A 21,608-nucleotide genomic window follows, 5' to 3' on the forward strand; every position below is an offset into this window, starting at 1 on the left:
AGCATGACAGGTTGCCCATGGGGGCCCCTGCACTGCCCATGCAAGTGCATGGTCAGTGCAGGGGCCCTCACAGGGTCCCTGACACCCTGTCTTCACCAGCCTTTGCATGGCGGTGGATAAGCCATGCAAAAGCTGGCGGACATGGGAGTCGTAATCCCCAGGGAAAAAATTGAAGAGGCATCTTATGGAACAATGCAATGAAGCAAGCTCATCTCACTGTAACACTTACATCAATAAACATCCGTAGATAGATACATTGCCACAAATTACCACAGCAGGGTGGTGGAGACCCTGAGTAAATGTCCATCTGGGAAAGGCAGGTCCCAGTTTAGCCCTGAATTCGGCTGCATGGGGGCAATGTGAGGGTCACTGCAAGGTTTGGACACCCAGAAAGCTAGAAAGACTCTTAAATTGCCGACCCATTGCAGGGCCTTTGCCTATTTTAGGGCAGTGAGGGATAACACAGAGAAGAAGCAAAGATGATGCAGAGAGGATGTGTTTGGTATGGGGCATGGTCAATCATAGGGAGCTCTGTTCCCAGATCTGGAAGAAAGGGAAGGTGTATGTATGAAGTGGGTAAAGAGAGAAAAGGACAAAAAGAGTAGGGTGGCAGGAGGAACCGAGAAGGGAAAGAGAAGAATAGAGGAGTAAAAAAGAGAAAAAAGAGGAAGAGATAAGAGTGAGGAAGAAGAAGGAGAAGAAAGAAGAAGTAGAAAAGAAAAAGAGGAAGAAGAAGAATAGCAACTGGGGTGGCGGGGGACGGAGAGGGAGGGAGTAAGCAACTATAGTTGTGAGGGAAAAACAGGAAAAGGTGGGGGGCGGAGGGGTAGACGGGGTACAGTGAAGGGGTATCAAGGTAGACCCCGGCGTAGCCTTGGTGTGGGTTGGGATTGCATGCTAGTGGTAATGGAGATTTAGACGTAGGCGTAGACATAGCTGGGAGGTATTGCAGTCAACCGTCATTGTTATGGAGGAAAGGGGACCAAGTCTGAAGGAATACCTCTGTCCTGTCGGCTATAAATATTTAGTTCATGGGAGGCTGTTTGGTACATTGCCAAGAGCCATTTGTCATGGGTGGAGGATGTTATTGTGGGCCAGTGTCTGAGGATACAGTTTAGCAGTTGCCAGTGCTGTGTGGAGGGGGCGGAGCTGCGGGCAAGAGAGGCCTTGGATTTCACCTGCATCATGCAGGAGGAGCAGCGGTCGGGTGAGAGAGTGTGGGAGTGGCATAACCTCCCAAAACTTGTCCTCCACTGCCTGCCAGTAAGGTTGGATATTTGCACAAATGCAGATTATATGGAGTAGGTCGCAGTGAGAGCGGGGGCAGCGCCAGGGGTTCACATGTGGCAGGAGTCCTGCTTCTCTAAGTTTCTGGGGTGTACATTACCATTCATGTAGGGTTTTGAAATGGCAGAAATCCATTGTAGCCTCCCTTGCCCCTGGTCTCTTGATTCTAATAGGTCAGTCCAGGCTTCCATCTCATATTCCATCTGTAATCGCACCTGCCATTTAGAACTGAGAGCGGTTAGGAGGGGTAGGGAGAATAGATGTCCGTTCAGCAAGTTATGCATGCCCAACAGGACTTCCCGGAAGGAGCCCCAGGATTCGAGATAATCGAGCATTAGGTAACGCTGAAGCGTCCATGGGTGGGCCTCCATGCGACGATTAAGGCAGTGCTGGAGCTGGAGATGATGCCACAAGTGGTGTCCGGGTAGGGCAAATTCTTCCTGTAGAGCCATAAATTATTTCAGATTCCTATTATCCAAGAGATGATCAATATGGAGGATGCCCTTCGATCGCCATCCCGCCCAGTCAGCCATTTCCCCCCAATTAACAAACCGCCATTACACCAGAGGGGTGTGCAAATATGAATCCGGGGGTCTACTCCTAAGAAGCGGTGTGCCCGTCACCAGGAGTTCAACATGGCTTGTATCATTGGTTTGACAGGTCGGGCAGGGTAGCTCCTATGCCGTAGAGCATACCGAGTCCGAGTGATATTTGTGACAACGTGCGCTCAGTCTCTCCCCACAGTGGTGGGTCTGACATGCCCTGGAACATACAAGTTGAGAGGTGTAGAGCCAATGCATAGTGCTCCACAGAGGGTAATCCCATCCCACCGCATTCACAACGAGCTATGAGTTTAGCTCTATATAACCGTGGTCTCCTTGATCCCCATACAAAGGCACATATGCATCCATCTACCACTCTGAGCATGGGTAAAGGAATTTGTAGAGTCACCATCCCAAGGACAAATATATATTGTGGTAAAGTCACCATGCGGACTGCCTGCACCCTCCCCCATAGGGAGAGATCCAGGTGGGACCATTTATCAAAATCCTGCCTACTGCGGGTGAGCAGTGGTTCTATGTTGTCTGTCACCATCCGTTCCAGACCTCTATTAATGTAGATACCTAGGTATTTAAGATGTGACTGTTTCCACTGAACCGGGAATTCCATTAGAACAGTGCACGTAGTCATAAGGAACAGGGGAAGAGCTTCACTTTTGTCCCAATTTATTTTGTATCCCAACAATTATTCAAGTTGGCCAGGATCGATCGTAATGCTGGGAGTGAATGGGTGAGATCCGGGAGTGTGAGCAATATGTCGTCGGCGTAAAGGTAGATAATGGAGCTGCCACCCAGGATGGTAACGACTGCATGAGGGGTGAACATCAAATGAGAGCTGCCAACGGTTCTACAGCAAGGAGGAATAGCAACAGTGAATATGGGCAGGCTTGCCGAGTTTCCCGTTAAATGGAAAACAGGTTGGAAAGGAATCCCCCACAGCTGACTTGGCCATCGGTGAGTCATTTAACCAACTGACTTTGTTAATTAATCCATCCCCAGGCCAAAACTTTTCAGGGTCTCAAAAAGATAGCACAATTCTATCCTGTCAAATGCTTTCTCAGCATCGAGGAAGAGGGCCAAGGCTTCGTCTCGTAAGTCTCTGGCGGCGCAAAGAGCATGTGCTAAGGTATGGAGGTGGTTCCTGGAGGGACGGCCAGGGACAGATCCCACTTGATTATGATGGATAAGGTACAGTATAACGTTCTTAAGGCGGTCAGCCAGGACTCCTGCCAGTATCCTGATATCCCTATAAAGGAGGGAAATGGGGCGATAGCTGACGCACAGGAGAGGATCCTTCCCCGGCTTTGGCAGGACTGCTATGGATGCACACTTGGAGATCGGGTGCAAAGAGCCTGTGTTTTCCGTCTGCAGAAGGATTCATTCAAGGAGTCCACCATCTGTGCTCCTGACCATTTATAGAATTCTGCCGGGAACCCATCCTCACCCAGAGCCTTATGGTAAGGGAGTTTAGAGATTGCCTGCATTATCTCCTTCTTACTTATTTCCCCCTCTAACAGTGCTCTGCCCTTATCAGTGAGACTAGGTATATATTTCCTCTCAAAAAAGGCAGCAAGACTAGTGTGGTCCTTCTCTGTTCAGGGGTGTAGAGGGCCTGATAAAGTGCCCAAACGCACAGGCTATTGCCTGGGGATGAGTGAGAATCGTGCCATCTATGTCCCGTATGGCCAGTATGGCTAGCACTGCTTCCTGCTGGTATAGGTGGGCTGCAAAGAGGCAGACTGCCTTTTCTCCATGCTCATAATGAAGTCTGTTAGACCTAACAGCCTTAGGGTGGTCACCTTTAACTTTTTGTCTGCCGCCCTCCACTTTTTAGATACTGTTTTTTCTGGTTTTAAGACTCTACACACTTTACCACTGCTAACCAGTGCTAAAGTGCATATGCTCTCTCCCTTTAACATTGAATCATACCCAATTGGACTATTTGATTATTTTTATAAGTCCCTAGTAAAGTGCACTATATGTGCCCGGGGCCTGTAGATTAAATGCTACTAGTGGAACTGCAGCACTGATTGTGCCACCCACTTAAGTACACCCTTAACCTTGTGTCAGGCCTGCTATTGCAAGGCCTGTGTCTGCAGTTTCACTGCCAATTCAACTTGGCATTTAAAAGTATTTGCCAAGCCTAAAACTTCCCCTTTTCTACATATAAGACAACCCTAAGGCATGCTTTGGTAACCCATAGGGCAGGGTGCTGTGTAGGCAAAAAGCAGGACATGTACCTGTGTAGTTTACATGTCCTTGTAGTTTAAAACTCCTACATTTGTTTTTACACTGCTGTGAGGCCTGCTCTCTTTTTAGGCTAACATTGGGGCTGCCCTCATACATTGCTTGAATGGTAGCTGCTGATCTGCAAGGAGTAGGAAGGTCATGTTTAGTATGGCCAGAACGGTGATACAAAATCCTGCTGACTGGTGAAGTTGGATTTAATATTACTATTTTAGAAATGCCACTTTTAGAAAGTGAGTATTTCTCTGCACTTTCTTTCTGTGCCTTACAATCCACGTCTGGCTGGGTTTAGTTGACAGCTCCTTGTGCATTCACTCAGACACAGCCCAAACACAGGATACTCAGCCTCACTTGCATATATCTGCATTTTGAATGGGTCTTCCTGGGCTGGGAGGGTGGAGGGCCTGACACTTGCATGTCAAAGGACAGTAGCCTGCCCTCAAACAAAGGACTTACACACCCCTTACTGGGGCCCTCGCAGACAGGATTGAACTGAAAGGGGAGCTTGTGCACTTCTAAGCCACTGTTTGAAGTCTCCCCCACTTCAAAGGCACATTTGGGTATTTAAACAGGGCCTCTGCCCCTACTAACTCAGACACTTCCAGGAGCAGAAACTGGAACCAGAACCTGCATCCTTCAAGATGAACTGCCTGGCTGCCTGTCTGCTTTCTGTGAAGGACTGCTGCTCTGCTGCCTTGCTGCTCTCTGGCTGTGGTGAAGAAGTGCCCTCCAAGGGCTTGGATAGAGTGTGCTTCCTGTTCCCTGAAGTCTCAGGAACAGAAAGACTTCTCTCCTGCAACAAGACTCCTTGTGCGGTGAAAATGTGACGAACAGCCTGCTAAAAATGGCGCACAGCCTGCATTGCGGTGAAAAATTCACTGCACGCCAAACTGGAACAACGCAGCCCGACTTTGCAATGAGAAGGTCGATGCAGCGCCAGCGTAGTGACCGGAACTTTGATGCACGGCCCACTGGATCGACGCACATCCAACCCAGAATGACGCAGCCAGACTTCCAGAGAAGAATCGATGCAGCACCTGCCATGCAGGAGAAATTTCCACGCAACGCCCACTGGATCGACACAGCATTTGTGTCTTCGCCCTGCAAGCCCAGGATTCCAGGTTCTGTCCCCTGGGCGCCAGAAAACCCCGCAACCCGAAGAGGAACCAAGTCCGCGCTCCGGTAAATGACGCAAAGTCTTCCCCTGCGTGGAAAATAATGACGCAAGTCGGTGTGAAAAGGGGCGAAACCGACACACCTTTCCCTGTTTTCCGCGCATCACCTCCTCTGCGGTCCCTTGCGGAGATTTTGAACGCAAACTAGGTACTTTGTGCTTGCTAGAGACATTTAGTGTTTTTAAGAGACAATTATTGTTTTTTAGAGACATTTATTGTTTTTCAAAGACTTAAGACACTTTATATCACTTTTACAGTGATATCTCAGCATTTACTTATTGCATTTTAATCATTTTGACCTTCATCTTATCAGACAAATATTATATATTTTTCTAAACATTGTGTGGTGTATTTCTGTGGTGCTATACTGTGTTATTGTATGATTTATTGCACAAATACTTTACACATTGCCTTCGAAGTTAAGCCTGACTGCTCAGTGCCAAGCTACCGGAGGGGTGGGCACAGGATAATTTGGATTGTGTGTGACTTACCCTGAATAGAGTGAGGGTCCTTGCTTGGTCAGGTGGTAACCTCACTGACAACCAAAGACCCCATTTCTAACAACATCCATTCATCCTCTGCAGTGCATATTCCACCTGGAAAGTATACAAGGCGTTTGGTTCCACCTCTCCAAGGCGGCGGCATGAGGGGGGGCGGAGAATGTCACAGTATATTCACGGGTACATTTTGCTATGGTTGCCTCCAATGCTTGTGGGTGAGAGCATATTTGAGTGTTAGCAATGGCAGCATCTCTCATGAGCTGATCCCTTATTATCCCCTTTGCCGACGCCCACAAGATCTGAGGAGGAGACTGTTCCTTTATTGTTGGCCATATAGATAGAGACATGGGAGCAGGGTTGGACCCCAGAGTAGCCAGGCCCAGGTCTAATGCCAGGAGAACAGGAGAGTGGTCCGACAATGTGCCTCCAGTATCTGGGACTCCCTGACCAAGGGAACCAGTCTGTGAGCATTGAGAAAGTAATCCAACCTAGATTGCATCCTGTGGACCGGCGATACAAAGGTGTCTTGTGGGCGGGAAAGATGCCAGTAATCTACTAGCTCATGATCCGGATAGTATGTCTCCAAATAATGCTCTGTCCGTGTTGTTGCCTACGTCTAACCTGCCCGTTCGGTCAAGAACAGCATCACGGGCCAAGTTCCAGTCCCGCCTAGTAAATATTGTGAGGCTCCAATCTCTGTCAGGAGACAATTGAGAAGGAGGAAGAGTAGGTGTTTGGAGCAGGTGGGAGCACATACAGAACTAATGCATATTGTGTAATCCCCAAGTCTGAGTTTGGTGAGGATATAACAGTCTTCTGGATTGGTTCCAGATTGGTCCACGTCTTGAGTACTTTAAATTGTAGGGACTGGCAGAGAGGAATCACAACCCCGCATTTTCACGCTGAGCCGAAACTCCCCGACAATGCTGGAGGGCCACCACTATAAAGCACCGACTTACCCTGGCTCTGCGCAGTTTCTCAGATTCTAGAGGGGAAAGGTGTGTTTCCTGCAATAGGACAATATCTACTCATTTGGATTTCAAATAGGACAAGACCTTTTTTCTCGTAATGAAGTGCGTGAGGCCATTAACATTCCATGATATGACCTTCAATGGAAGGGTATTCCCCATTCCTGAATCAGGTATATGAGTCCGCGGAGGTGGAGTAGCACCTACCCGTTCTATGAGGCGCAGAGTGGTGGGTAAGGCAATCAATGTCAGTAGTATAAGGAGGGGGAAGGGTTGGGGGTGGTATTCCCTCGGTTAGGTAAGAAAAGAGATAGACCAGTCAAAGAAGAGAAGAGAGGGACAGTAGGAAAGGGAAGAAGGAGGCAGAGAAGGGGAAAAAGGAGTGGAACTTACTTAAGTAGAAAGTAGTCTGGATTCGGCTTGAAGCCAAGGTAGTACCTCGTGTGAGCTGAATACTGTTGAACCTCAGGTCTGATCATGACCTGTGAGCCGGGTGCAAACACGGGGGGAGGCGGGAGCCAATGAAAAAGTAGCTGGGGTTAATCAGGACCAGCTTTGACAGGGGGTTGAGGGACAAACGGAGGAGGGGTAGAGGTGGGAGGGAGAGGTGAAGAGTGGCCAGCTATCCACAACCATCAGGAGGAGGAAGGGAGAGGAATGGGGATGCTCCAGGAGCACGTATCATATCTGGGCCCTCGCAAGAATATCAGGCCCACCAATGGATGAGTTGATAGGGGCAAGCGGCGTGCTTATGATGACCAAGAATACCAAGTATCTGTACGCCCTGGCCAGAGGCAAACAACATTTTTTCCCCTCATGTTCCTGCTCTGGCCTATGGGGGGTGAGATATGTATTTGTAACATCAACAAGGACCCAAAGGGGGGTGCTAGGGGCCCTACACTGCCAGAGAGTCTAATGGAGGAGCCTCCATTGGAGTCAACCGGTGTCCTGTAGCGGTAGCCATTTACAGGTAGACATGGGTGTTGAGATGATCTCAGGCTGGAGTGCCAGGCTTGGGTTTGATTAGGGTCACGGTAGGGGCAGATGTGAAGTGAGCGAGGTTGGAAGGAGGCAGTTGTAAAGGGGGAGACGGGCAGTGATGTCTTGGGGAGGGGAGGAAGGAGTGAAGGGGTGTGCCACGGCTGACTCACGTGCCCCCGTGTCTCATCATCGGTGGGCTAATGCCAGTCTGAGGGGTGGTGGTGAAGGATATACATACATATACACATAGATACCTACCCATACATATGCACATGTGTACATATATGTACATATACAGTACATAAACACATATACTTATAAAAGGGCCCTATGTGGCCACAATTCGGGCAGGGCGTAGAGAAAGGTAGTCCAGCATAGGGTGATGAACATCCGGTCATGTAAAAGTACAGAACCTTAAACATATAGCACACGTTACATCAATACCATAAACATTATTCAGTAATAGTAATAGGACCACCATGAACAGGCCCAATGGAAATCTAGAGACTAAACATGAGAGATGCTGCAATATCTCAATTGCAATAACATTAACATTAACAATATCAGCGAAGAGGTCAGGATACATAGCTGTTTGGCGTGTGAGCATCCTGAATGTCCTCGAGTGGTTCATCATCATCAATGCCCCCCTAGTATGCGTGCAAGTCAATGAGCAGGGGCCAAAGGTTTCAAGGGAGACTGTGATTTGTCCTTTCACAGGTCCTGAGTAAGGGCCACCACTGCTTAGAGGGCATTGACTCTACCATCTTGAGACCTTGGTGGTCATTCAAAAGTCCTGTTTCTTTTCTGCTTTGTGGAGTTGGTGTGATGAGCGTCGAGGTCGGTGTGTGAGGGAGAGTCAACTATTGTGGAGGAACTTGCCAGCAGTTCCGTGAGCATGTGTTCCATGGGCTGGGCGAGGAGGTCATCCAGGAATGGGCACAATTCGGACGGATCAAAGAAATCCCTGGATGTGCCATCCTGCATTATCCACATTTCGGATGGCTCAAAGAGACCAAATTTAATGTAAAAGTTTCTTAGTTGGGTCCGGAGGGCCAAGTATGCTTTCCGTTTCTCATTAGCTTCGCATGAAAAATACACAGCAACGCGGATTTCATGTCCCTCCTAGGTATACGGGCTCTGGGCTCTTGCAGCGGTTATCAACTAGCGTGCTTGTTCATGCCTGAGAAAGCACGCTATGATGGGGCGGGGTTTCCCAGAGTTGGCCTTGAGGGGGGGGAACCAATCCTATGGGCCCGTTTGAATTCCGGCCAGTGAGTTCATGAAGAAGGTCTCTGTGGAAGGTTCTGACATCCGTGCCCTCCTTGCATCCCGGTATTAAAAAAAAAAAATGGACATTATCCCTCTGGCTCCTCTCTTCTAGGTCCATGAGTTTGTTTTGGAGAAACTGTAGTTCTGGATACCTGCCTGGTAGGACTGCAAGTCTGTCTTTGACATCAGTGAGACAATGATCTAGCTCCGTGACCTTGTCTTGGAGTCCGTCCGAATCAATTTGGCCGTAATCTTGGAGTCCACGACTTTCAGACATCAGCCCACTTCAGAAATTTCCTGTAGTGTGCACTCTATGGCAGTGTCTGAGCATGTACGTCCTGAGGCATCAATGGAGCCTGAGTCGGTAGGAACTGAAGGAGAGGCCATGGTTCGTGGCAGCTAGATAGCTTCTGAAAAAAGCAGCTGATGAGTAGATTTACCTGTCGCTTTGCCGGTGGACATCCTCGGACGGGGCTAGAGGAGACGTCTGGGTCCGGCTGCCCAATTTTCAAGGGCAGCCTTGACGTGTTATTCCTGTAGGCTGCCCGGGTCCCCCGGTCCTCCCCTATTGTAAGAAAATGGACACCCGACACACGGTAGAGAGGTGGAGCAAGGCGAATCAGTGGGAGGTGGGGCCTCTAGGTTGAGAAAGACAGTGCAATATCAGTGGCAATATCAGGACCTGAGCTTGAGGCTTGCAAGCTTGGGAGTTTGTTGCACTTTGTAAGTGAGCACTGATTACCTATTTACTGGTTATACATTCTCCAAGATCAGAGGGTGTCTCAGCAGGGATCCGCAGTCCCGGTAAAGCCCTATGTGGGCCCAGCCACCTGAATAAGATCATGGTGTCCTCCGTATCAGGGAAGGTGGGGGATGGCAAACTCATGGTCAGGGCAGTGCCGGGGGCGAATCAGCTCCAGAGTAGTCGTTCAGATGGGAGGTTATATCCATCTTCATCTTCGTGGCTCGTGGCTCCACTATCCAGTGTTATGCGGGCACGTGAGGTTATTCCTCTTGGTGGTATGTCAGGGGCTGTAGAGATCCGTCCCACTCCAGGTGGATGTTCGAGCAGACCGTCAAGTCCCCCCGGCAGCTCCTCGATGGTCGCGGTCTGTGATGTACTGGCAAATCGAACCTGCGGCTTTGCACCCCGCCACAAGCCCAAATGCTGGCTCCTGGGCTATGGGGTCCACCCCAGTGATCCTTGCCAGAGCCTGGGAGTTCAGTACAGTCCTCTGGGGGGTTGAAGGGGTGAGGAGAAGGGAGATGCACCCCCAGTTACTCTGTGATCCTGCTGGACTCCAGGCCACTTCTTTAAGCCCTACAATAGCTGCATGCAGCGGAGTGCTTTGATGATAACCTCACCCACGACCTCAGACAATGACGTGAACCCAGATGTAGGCCCCAGGGTTGCGGTGTCCACTCTGGTAGCCCCTATCCACACGCGTAGGCTCAGTCCAGTTCTCAGGGGGGCGGGGGAGGCATGCAGGGAGGGATGAAGTGCACATGCCTCTGCCAACCAGACTTGCTGCCCGTCAAGGCTCTCCTGCCGGTCCTCTGCAACCCGAGAAGTCAGAAGACTGCAGATTAAAGAACGGGCCAGTGACTCTGCGGCTCCACACAATGTCGCAGGTTCACTCAACTGCTCCTGGAAGGTCAGGGCTCAGCTACGCATCTGGGGGACTGAGGGTGAAGAGAGAGGATGTGCACCCCCAGGTATGCGACTGCTGCACGCATGGCCATACCGGCACACCCTCTGTGAGTGCGTGCTGCCGCTCATCCAAAATTGAGCTTGGGGTATCGTAAGCGGCAGAGTCCATTACGGCACTTCAGGCCCCTCAGCAGTCTACTCTGTTTCTCAGGGGCTTGCCCTTGTCTTCCGGTGAGAGTGGAGAAGAGGGAAAAAACACCCCTAGAAGCTTGTAAGCTCCGCTGCCATCCCGAGGCACACACAGGTGCACGGAGCACTTCAATCAGACAGCCATTTTTGCAGTGGCCAGACCAGGGCCACTGTACTATATTTTAAAATGCAGTCGCTTTGTGACCAATTTAGTAATATGGAATAGATGTATTGTTACATATATCCTTGCTAACAATTTCTTAGCAGCAGATTTAAAATAAAAAAAAATGTATAAGGTGACTGTCAGACTGTAATATTCAAGACCGCCCCTCATGTCTCCACCCCTTTTCATGTGCCACACCTTGACCCCAAATTTATGGGCTCCCAAAGTAATTTTCTTTTCAATTCCAGCACGGATCACAAAATATTTTGACTGGTGGTAGTTAAAGTCCTTGGCGTTAACTTAAGGCAATGCCCACTCTAAACGCCCTTTACTGACGTATTTTGAAAATAGAACTCTTTTGGTATTGTGTGACAAGAATTTTGCCAACTTTTGCTGTGTGGCATTTTGTGGTGGAGGTGTCATCTGTTGTGTTTAGTGCTGCTGCGCTTTTTGTGCACACAGGGTTATAAAAGGTGTTGAAAGTAAACACTATCTTAACAGCGCCAGTCAAAATATTATGTGATCTGGCCGTATTTCTTAACTTAGTGTGCTGGTGCTCACTTTATCGTTCTCTTTATTAATTTAGATAAGATGCGGCTCAAAGTGTCTCGTACACAGAGCGGTATAGCTAATTCGTAACACTAATAAACATTCATATTACAAATGAGGTACATGTCTGTGAACATATAAAGCACGTCAGCGTTCCATTTTAGTTTATGAATTTCGCATTTTGTCTTGGAATGACATACATGGGAGCCACATAGTCTTTTGAAAACGCACTATGTTTTCAAGTAAAAGCTACAGTATTGCTCATTAATTTGTGAATTGAGTTATATCGAAAATACAGTGTTTAAAGTTGGTCATTTTACAGTTCTTAAATGAACCAATACCAGCAATACCAGCAATTGCATCGATCTGCATTTACAGGCTTTCTGGTAAAAGATCAAGGACGTCATGTCAAACATTACATTTCATTTTTAGCAACCCACTCTACATCCACTCCAGTACCACAAATGTGAACAACTTTACATTTGAAAAGAGACCGATAATGACAGATGGTGGAGAACCTACTGGGATATTTCAAGATAAATGACAGGTTATAATAACGACACCGTTCTTACTCTTCATGAAGAATGAAAAGCTATTATTATGACTATTAAATAAAACTTCTTGAAATTCCATCGATTTAAAGATCCACTTTTTCTTTGTACTGCAATATACTTCACTATTGCCTTTAACCGTGTATTTAATATACATTACCTGAAGTAGACATAGTGCTTGATACACAAAGATTGTAGCATGTCGTCAGTGGCTGCTTTTCGTTTGCATTTTTCTGAGAAAAAAATAAAAACGTGACAAAGCAAAACCCCTTCAATCGGTATTCCTATGAGGCGTCCATGAGCCAATGACAAAAGATTTCTCTTTTTTAAACCTAATGTAATTGAGCTAAAACCGGTACCTACGGTATTCCACCTAGTTCTCCACCAGAAGACAGCTTCTACTTAACATAGAATTGATTGACTAACATTGCCACAGTTTGCTAGACGTCCCCTGGGATATCTCAGGTCAGGAAGCAATGCATTGACGTTGTGATCCAAAAGACCATTATTTCACTTGGTATTACTTTGAACTAAATACGAGACATTTAATGCATCGTCTTCCACTAAAAATCAGATTACTTACAGCATCACTGTTAAGAATTTTGGAGCATAAAACGTTTCAAATCTGCTTACGTGAGTGTTCACAAATCTATAAGAACACTCTAAAGGACAAAAAAATGCATTACTCCGATAGTTAAAAAAGTGTAATTAAGTACTCAATGATGGTACCCAACAGTGATCTGTCTACAAAGGAGTCTTGTATAATATTCAGGAGAATGACAACTTGAGGGACCATATATATTGATGATCATGGTAACAAGGTGTGTCACATTGACTTGCATACATCGTGCATTCAGTGGGAATGCGGAAAGGGGTGTGTTAAAAATACTTTAAAATGTACTGTACCTTCTGTAGTTGCAATAGTAGCACAAAGTACAGGTATAAATAGATCACTGATTGCAGATGACAAAATGTGTTCTTATAATTAATAGTTTATGCAAGAGATTATATGATATTTACAACATACATGTTCACAAACCAGTATGCCTGGTCCTACAGAATATACCATCTGTCTCTATTTCAAATTTGATCCAATCTGGTTAGTTATAGAGGGAGTAGCCTTCTTGTAATGAGGCTTTTTTTCCTCATGGCTCTGGAGAAAGGTATATGCAACAGGTTCAAATTGAGGGACTATTTATTAAGTGATTGAGTCCATCACACCCGTCCTCGGTTTCTGCACACCTTCTGTATCAGTTTGATTGATACTTCAGTTTCTGCTTCTTCAATGTATTTAATTGTCATTCCTTGCTAAGGTTTTGGCTAGTATGCATGGGTCAACTCTAGAACCTCCAGACTTATGGCAACATCCATGACATGGTAGTTTTTGTCTTACATTTCAGAGGGAAGAACAAAGGTTAAGATCCAGTGTAATATGTTTTTTTACAAGGGTGAATTCACCAGGGTTTTAAACACCTTCCTTTTCATAAGCATTGTTTGCAACAAGTCTGGCAATATTTATGATCTTGTTGCCATTGATGTTTATGATCGTGGGGCCTCCTAGAAATAGTTCCTCCTGGAGGTAGGAAGACATTTTGACAAGAACATTATAGGTCCCACCTGCTACGCTCTCTTAACCCCTATGCCCCAGTGCTTAATTTCTAAAACAAATATATATATATTAAATTCCAGGTCCTTGTCATGAGACCACTGCAGCTTACACCGCTATTGTCCCAGACAGCGCTGCCAATGTCAGTATCAACATAACTTCCAACCTTCACACTCCGACAAGAGTGACAACCAAGACTATTACAGGCCTCCAAAGCGATAAGAATGGCTTGTGTGGCAGGTATTTTCAAAGTATGCTAAATCTATAAACAACTTTGACTGTGCTCACCCCTAAATTAATCAAACAGTGACACCATGTGGCAGACTGTCATATCTGCCTGTGTTAACAATTAAGTGCTGTTGCTGAGCAGTGGAAACTACAAGCTCAAATTAAGCATTGGCTTCCCCTTTCAGAAAAGACAAAATACAAGCCATGAGAGGTTTTATGTAGTCCAATATCGGGACTTCTGCAGCATCTTCCTTAACTTTCTGCATCTTACTATTTATGAGGCTTGTATGGTTAAGTCCTCAAACTAATCAGTTAGGCCTTATTTTTTGGCATAAGGTGATCATTGCTCTTCCAGACTTGCAGGTTCTTTCCTTTTCATTTTGGCCAGTTTAATTTACAAAAAGCTTTAAATTTTGACTTACAGATCCACGATGTGTTCTTATCAAGGTTATGAACTCTGCTAGGAGCTGGCAGACCTCTGAGGGTTCCTCCTTAACTCCTTTGGTGCCAGGAAGGTAATGGTTATGTCCCGTGGCATTGTGCTCCTGTGTCGAGGACGTAACCATTAACTCCTGGCACCGGCCCATGCGCTCCCCCATGGGCCTCCCACCCAGCTCCCCAGGGCAGGGATGCAAGTACACCTGCTTCCCCTTCCACCCCTGACCCCCTCATCTAATAATGTCAGCGTGCGATCGTGCACTGACATCATTGGATGGCACCGGTCACGCTGGAAGCCATTTGCTTCCAGCACGTCTTTGGAGGAACAGGTAAGTTTCTCCTCCGCCTGCGGAGGGTTTCTTCTGAAAGAGGCATTGGGGAAAAGGAAAGGCCTTTCCTTTCCCTCGATGTCTCTTTCAGCATTCCCGCTTCCCGATCGCACAGCGATCGGGCAGCAGGAATGCCCAATAGACACCAGGGATTTTGTGTTTGTGTGTATTACATGTAGGGGGAGCGGCCCCTTGGCAAGGGTCACTCCCCTTAGGGGGCCATATTGTTTATCGCCATTTCTGCAGGTTTTATTATTTTTAGGCCAATCTGCCCCCAAGGGGAGCAGAAGCCACCATGACGCCAAGGTTTTTTAATTTTTTATTGTGGGGATGGTGGGTGCGGCACCTTGGGCAAGGGTCACCCCCCAAAGGTAGTACGGAACTGTTGGCCATTTCGGCCCCCCTTCAGAGCAGATCTGCCTATTTATTAGGCCCATCTGCCCCCAAGGGGAGCAGAAGCCGCTTAGGCACCAAGGATCGTGTGTGTGTGTGTGTGTGTGTGTGTTTTTTGTTTGGGGGGCGCCCCTTGGGCAAGGGTCACTCCCCATGGGGCACCATTACTAATGGCCATTTCTGGCCCCTCGGGGGCAGATCTGCCTATTTACTTTAGGCCCATCTGCCTCCAAGGTGGGCAGAAGCCAAAAAGACACCAGGGATAGTTTTTGTTTCTGCTTTTCTGAGGGGGGATCGGGGGGACGAGGGCAAGCATCACCCCCCCCAAAGAGGCACTTGACTATTGGCCATTTCTGCCCCCAAGGGAGGCAGAAACCACTAGACACCAGGGGAAATTTCGAATTGTTTGGTGGTGGGGTATTTGTCAACTGGCAAAGTATTTATATTTCTGATAACGGTTTATTTCTACTTTTTGTTCTAGTTCAAAGCTATTGCTTACTTTGCTGTGACTCCTTGTGGTTTTGGCAGTGGTTGACCTGCAGTTTGTGTAGTTGCATGTTTTAGGTATCAAAAAACAATTTACTCCAAACAAGTATTGTTGCCATGCATTAATTACATTTTTGTAAGTGGTGTACTAAATGCAGGATTGTGTGTGACATTATCGTTAGATTTGTGCACTATTATATGTGCATTGTCTTATGTCTGATATTCTTTTCTTTTTAGTGGGATATCATTGGTGATTTCTGTGTTTGTGAAGAGTAGTTGCTGGTGAGTCTATTTTTTTCAGGCAAATGAGTGGTATAGTTTTTGAGTACATAACTCTTTGTGATAAAGCCACACTTTGTTTATTACTTATTTTACACAGTGCTGGTTGTTGTTGGCACAATTGTCAAGTTACTTTTCTTAGAAAGGATCATGGCTAGCCACAGGGCGACTTCTCAGCAGGTTATTGGTATGCTCTTTGAAACTTCTTCTGACTATGAATATGAGACTGACTCTGCATCTGAGTCAGAGGAGGAAGTGTGAGATTCTGCAAGTGAATTTTCTGTCTGAAAGGAATCTTCTGATGAGGAAGCCACTCTCAGTGCAGATGAAGGGCCTGTTTTAAAGGAGGACACTGATGTGCCAATTGTGCAGCAGCCTGGGACTGAAAGGTTTTCCATTGGAAGACCTGAACTCTGGATTGCCCCAAACATGGAGCAACCAGAGTTGCCTGCCTTTATTGGTCTCCCAGGGTGTAGAGTGAATACAGAAAACATTTTGCCTGTACATTTTTCTCAGTTGTTTATGGACGATGTATTTTTGGAGAGATTGTTGAGCAGACTAGTTTGTATGCTGAGCAGTATCTGAGGGACGACGCTGCCAGACTTAATCCACACTCTAGAGCTACCCAGTGGATTCCCACAAATCTGGAAGAGATGAAAAAGTTCTTGGGCTTTGACTTTTTCGATGGGCTTGATAACAAAGCCATCACTGGCTTCTTATTGGTCCACTAGTCCCTTGATGGCAATGGCTATATTTCCTGCAACCATGACTCATAATCGGTATTTGCTTCTTCTTCGGATACTGCATTTTGTTGACAATGCTTTAGCCTTGCTACAAGATCACCCTGGTTCGGACCGTCTTTTTATGATTAGGCCTGTCCTTGATCATTTTTCAGAGAACTATGTTCCAGGGAAATAAATATCTGTAGATGAGTCTTTGGTCCTGTTCAGGGGCCGTTTGGTTTCTAGGCAGTATATTGCTAGCAAGAGGGCACAGTATGGAATTAAGATGTATATGCTGTCTGAAAGTAGTACAGGATGTTTGTAATTTCTGGGTCTACACTGGTAGGGATTCCAGTATTGACCCTGTAGGAGGTTGGACTGGCTTGTAGTGAGTACCAAGGGGTACTTACACCTTGCACCAGGCCCAGTTATCCCTTATTAGTGTATAGGGTGTCTAGCAGCATAGGCTGATAGATAATGGTAGCTTAGCAGAGCAGCTTAGGCTGAACTAGGAGACGAGTGAAGCTCCTACAGTACCACTAGGGCCATATGCACAATATCATAAGAAAACACAATACACAGATATACTAAAAATAAAGGTACTTTATTTTTATGACAATATGCCAAAGTATCTCAGAGTGTACCCTCAGTATGAGGATAGCAAATATACACAAGATAGATGTACACAATACCAAAATATGCAGTAATAGTATTAGAAAACAGTGCAAACAATGTATAGTTACAATAGGATGCAATGGGGACACATAGGGATAGGGGCAACACAAACCATATACTCCAAAAGTGGAATGCGAACCACGAATGGACCCCAAACCTATGTGACCTTGTAGAGGGTCGCTGGGACTATTAGAAAATAGTAAGGGTTAGAAAAATAGCCCACCCCAAGACCCTGAAAGTGAGTGCAAAGTGCACTAAATTTCCCCAAAGGACATAGAAGTCGTCATAGGGGAATTCTGCAGGAAAGACACAAATCAGCAATGCAACAACAATGGATTTCCAGTCGAGGGTACCTGTGGAACAAGGGGACCAAGTCCAAAAGTCACAAGCAAGTCGGAGATGGGCAGATGCCCAGGGAATGCCAGCTGTGGGTGCAAAGAAGCTGCTACTGGACAGTAGAAGCTGAAGATTCTGCAGGAACGACAAGGGCTGGGAACTTCCCCTTTGGAGGATGGATCCCCCACGCCGTGGAGAGTCGTGCAGAAGTGTTTTCCTGAAGAAAGACCACCAACAAGCCTTGCTAGCTGGAAATCGTGCGGTTAGGGTTTTTGGATGCTGCTGTGGACCAGGATGTCGCCAATTGCGTCTGAGGACAGAGGGGGCGTCGAGCAAGACAAGGAGCCCTCTCAGCAGCAGGCAGCACCCGGAAAAGTGCCAGAAACAGGCACTACGAGGATGCGTGAAACAGTGCTCACCCGAAGTCGCACAAAGGAGTCCCACGTCGCCGGAGGACAACTTAGGAGGTTGTGCAATGCAGGTTAGAGTGCCGTGGACGCAGGCTGGACTGCGCACAAAGGATTTCCGCCGGAAGTGCACGGAGGCCGGAGTAGCTGCAAAAGTCGCGGTTCCCAGCAATGCAGTCTGGCGTGGGGAGGCAAGGACTTACCTCCACCAAACGTGGACTGAAGAGTCACTGGACTGTGGGAGTCACTTTGACAGAGTTGCTGGATTCAAGGGACCTCGCTCGTCGTGCTGAGAGGAGACCCAGGGGACCAGTGATGCAGTTCTTTGGTGCCTGCGGTTGCAGGGGGACGATTCCGTCGACCCACGGGAGATTTCTTCAGAGCTTCTAGTGCAGAGAGGAGGCAGACTACCCCCACAGCATGCACCACCAGGAAAACAGTCGAGAAGGCGGCAGGATCAGCGTTACAGAATTGCAGTAGTCGTCTGTTGCAGTTTTGCAGGCTTCCAGCGCGGTCAGCAGTCGATTCCTTGGCAGAAGGTGAAGAGAGACATGCAGAGGAACTCGGATGAGCTCTTGCATTGGTTATCTAAGGAATCCCAAGAGACAGAGACCCTAAATAGCCAGAAAAGAGGGTTTGGCTACCTAGGAGAGAGGATAGGCTAGCAACACCTGAAGGAGCCTATCAGAAGGAGTCTCTGACGTCACCTGATGGCACTGGCCACTCAGAGCAGTCCAGTGTGCCAGCAGCACCTCTGTTTCCAAGATGGCAGAGGTCTGGAGCACACTGGAGGAGCTCCGGGCACCTCCCAGGGGAGGTACAAGTCAGGGGAGTGGTCACTCCCCTTTCCTTTGTCCAGTTTCGTGCCAGAGCAGGGCTAAGGGGTCCCTGAACCGGTGTAGACTGGCTTATGCAGAAATGGGCACCATGTGTGCCCATGAAAGCATTTCCAGAGGCTGGGGGAGGCTACTCCTCCCCTGCCTTCACACCATTTTCCAAAGGGAGAGGGTGTAACACCCTCTCTCAGAGGAAGTCCTTTGTTCTGCCATCCTGGGCCAGGCCTGGCTGGACCCCAGGAGGGCAGAAGCCTGTCTGAGGGGTTGGCAGCAGCAGCAGCTGCAGTGAAACCCCGGGAAAGGCAGTTTGGCAGTACCAGGGTCTGTGCTACAGACCACTGGGATCATGGGATTGTGCCAACTATGCCAGGATGGCATAGAGGGGGCAATTCCATGATCATAGACATGTTACATGGCCATATTCGGAGTTACCATTGTGAAGCTACATATAGGTAGTGACCTATATGTAGTGCACGCGTGTAATGGTGTCCCCGCACTCACAACGTCCGGGGAATTGGCCCTGAACAATGTGGGGGCACCTTGGCTAGTGCCAGGGTGCCCTCACACTAAGTAACTTTGCACCTAACCTTTACCAGGTAAAGGTTAGACATATAGGTGGCTTATAAGTTACTTAAGTGCAGTGTGAAATGGCTGTGAAATAACATGGACGTTATTTCACTCAGGCTGCAGTGGCAGGCCTGTGTAAGAATTGTCAGAGCTCCCTATGGGTGGCAAAAGAAATGCTGCAGCCCATATGGATCTCCTGGAACCCCAATACCCTGGGTACCTCAGTACCATATACTAGGGAATTATAAGGGTGTTCCAGTAAGCCAATGTAAATTGGTAAAATTGGTCACTAGCCTGTTAGTGACAATTTGAAAGAAATGAGAGAGCATAACCACTGAGGTTCTGGATAGCAGAGCCTCAGTGAGACAGTTAGGCACCACACAGGGAACACATACATACAGGCCACAAACTTATGAGCACTGGGGTCCTGACTAGCAGGGTCCCAGTGACACATAACAAACATACGGAAAACATAGGGTTTTCACTATAAGCACTGGGCCCTGGCTAGCAGGATCCCAGTGACAGAGAAAACACCCTTACATACACTCACAAACAGGCCAAAAGTGGGGGTAACAAGGCTAGAAAGAGGCTACTTTCTCACAGACCCCTCTGGTTGTCTGCCCAGTTTTAAAGTTAGTGAAAAAATTGTGTGGGAACTTGGTAAACGACTGTTTAACAAAGGTCACCATTTGTATCTAGATAACTTCTACACTGGAGTGCAATTGTTCAGGGGATTGTTCAGAGTGGACGTTGTTGCTTGTGGCACAATCCACTCTAACCAGAAAGGCTATCCTGTGTAAAAAAAAAAAAAAATTGAGAGGGGACAGTGAAGTGCCTTACGGAATGATGAGCTGCTAGCTGCGAAATCTGCAGACAGGAGGGATGTCTACATGTTAACTACCATACATGATGAGTGCTTCCTCTGTGACTGTTTGGGGTCAGAAGTGCAGAAACCAGCTTGTATTTTGGACTACAATAAGCACATGGGTGGTGTTAATAGAGTAGATCAGAGGTTGGAACCTTACACTGATGTTCATAAGTCTTACATTTGGTATAACAAGTTGCCTATACATTTGTTTCATTGACCAACTTTTAATACTTTTATTGTGTTCAAGGAATGTTCTCTAGAGTCAAGGATGACCTTGTTAGATTTCAGGAGTCTGTGATAGAGATCCTTGTTGTGGTGGAGCAGGCAAAAGTTCCTAGAGAAGCAGCGGGGGAGGATGTGCCTAGATTTAAAGATCACCACTTTCCTGATCACATTCCTCCCACACCCAAAAAAGACTTTCCTGTTAAGAAATGTAGAGTTTGTGCCCAAAGAGGGATCCGGAGGGAGACTCGTATGTACTGCCCCAATTGTCCTTCTAAACCTGGGCTGTGTGTGGCTGGCAGTTTCAGGAGTTACCCACCCAAAAGAATTATTGGGAACTACTGTGAGCGTAAACTGCCTGTTCTGTATTGTTTTATATTTTTTGTTCAGTTTCACGGTTGGCACTACCGTCATGCATTTAGTTAGGGATTTGAGTTTGTAGTTATGTACTTATTTATAATTAGTTAGTGGTTTGTTTGTTGTTTAAAAAGAAGTGATGGCTGTGTGCAAGGACTGGCGCTTGGCTGGCGGTGTGTATGGAGTGGCGCTTGGCTGGTGGTCTACATGGAGTGGCGCTTGGCTGGCGGTCTACATGGAGTGGCGCCTGGCTGGTGGTGTAAATAGTGACTTGCTGTTGGCTACTACAACACACTGCTAGCTAAACACCAGTCCACAGACTCCGTCAGCTGGTGTGATTACTGTATCAGGCATGTGGGCATATGAAAGTGATGGGCCCTTGAATGGCGCTGTCTGTTGATGTGAGTGTTGTAATGTGGTAGGCCAGCGGCTGGCGGCGTGAATGGTCTTGTGCATGTCACATATGAATGGTGTGTGAATGGACTGCAAAGTGGTTGGTGCCGTGACGTGGCTTTACATCTCACAAGCTGTGAGTCATTGGTTCAGTTTTTTTGGCGTTTCTGTTATTAACAGTAAATTTCTTTTTTGTGAAATGTCTTGTTAATAAAATTTGATCTAATATACCATCACTTGCCCTCGTGCCAAATCCAACCAGTATGTGTGGTAAAAATGAAAAAACCTGCTATGCTGTAATCAGGCGTCGAAGCACACCCATGACATGCTAGATGTCTCGGGTGGAACCCCAGTGATGTTGGTGGTTGAGAGGTCT

The 21,608-nt window shown here is 47.2% G+C and overlaps 1 protein-coding gene across 6 annotated transcripts in view; it reads right to left on the reverse strand.

Moving 5' to 3' along the window:
* GULP1 (GULP PTB domain containing engulfment adaptor 1) overlaps positions 1-21,608 on the reverse strand; it is a 1,895,686-nt gene that overhangs the window by 1,490,378 nt on the left and 383,700 nt on the right. The window contains exon 4 of one of the 6 annotated variants that reach the window (XM_069225933.1): positions 12,251-12,323. The exons of the other annotated variants lie outside the window; for them this stretch is intronic. The gene's annotated coding sequence lies outside the window, so the exon portion shown is untranslated. The remainder of the gene's footprint in view (positions 1-12,250; positions 12,324-21,608) is intronic. 6 annotated transcript variants of the gene reach the window in all.

The sequence above is a fragment of the Pleurodeles waltl genome, chromosome 3_1 (assembly GCF_031143425.1).
Source record: "Pleurodeles waltl isolate 20211129_DDA chromosome 3_1, aPleWal1.hap1.20221129, whole genome shotgun sequence".
NCBI lineage: Eukaryota > Metazoa > Chordata > Amphibia > Caudata > Salamandridae > Pleurodeles > Pleurodeles waltl.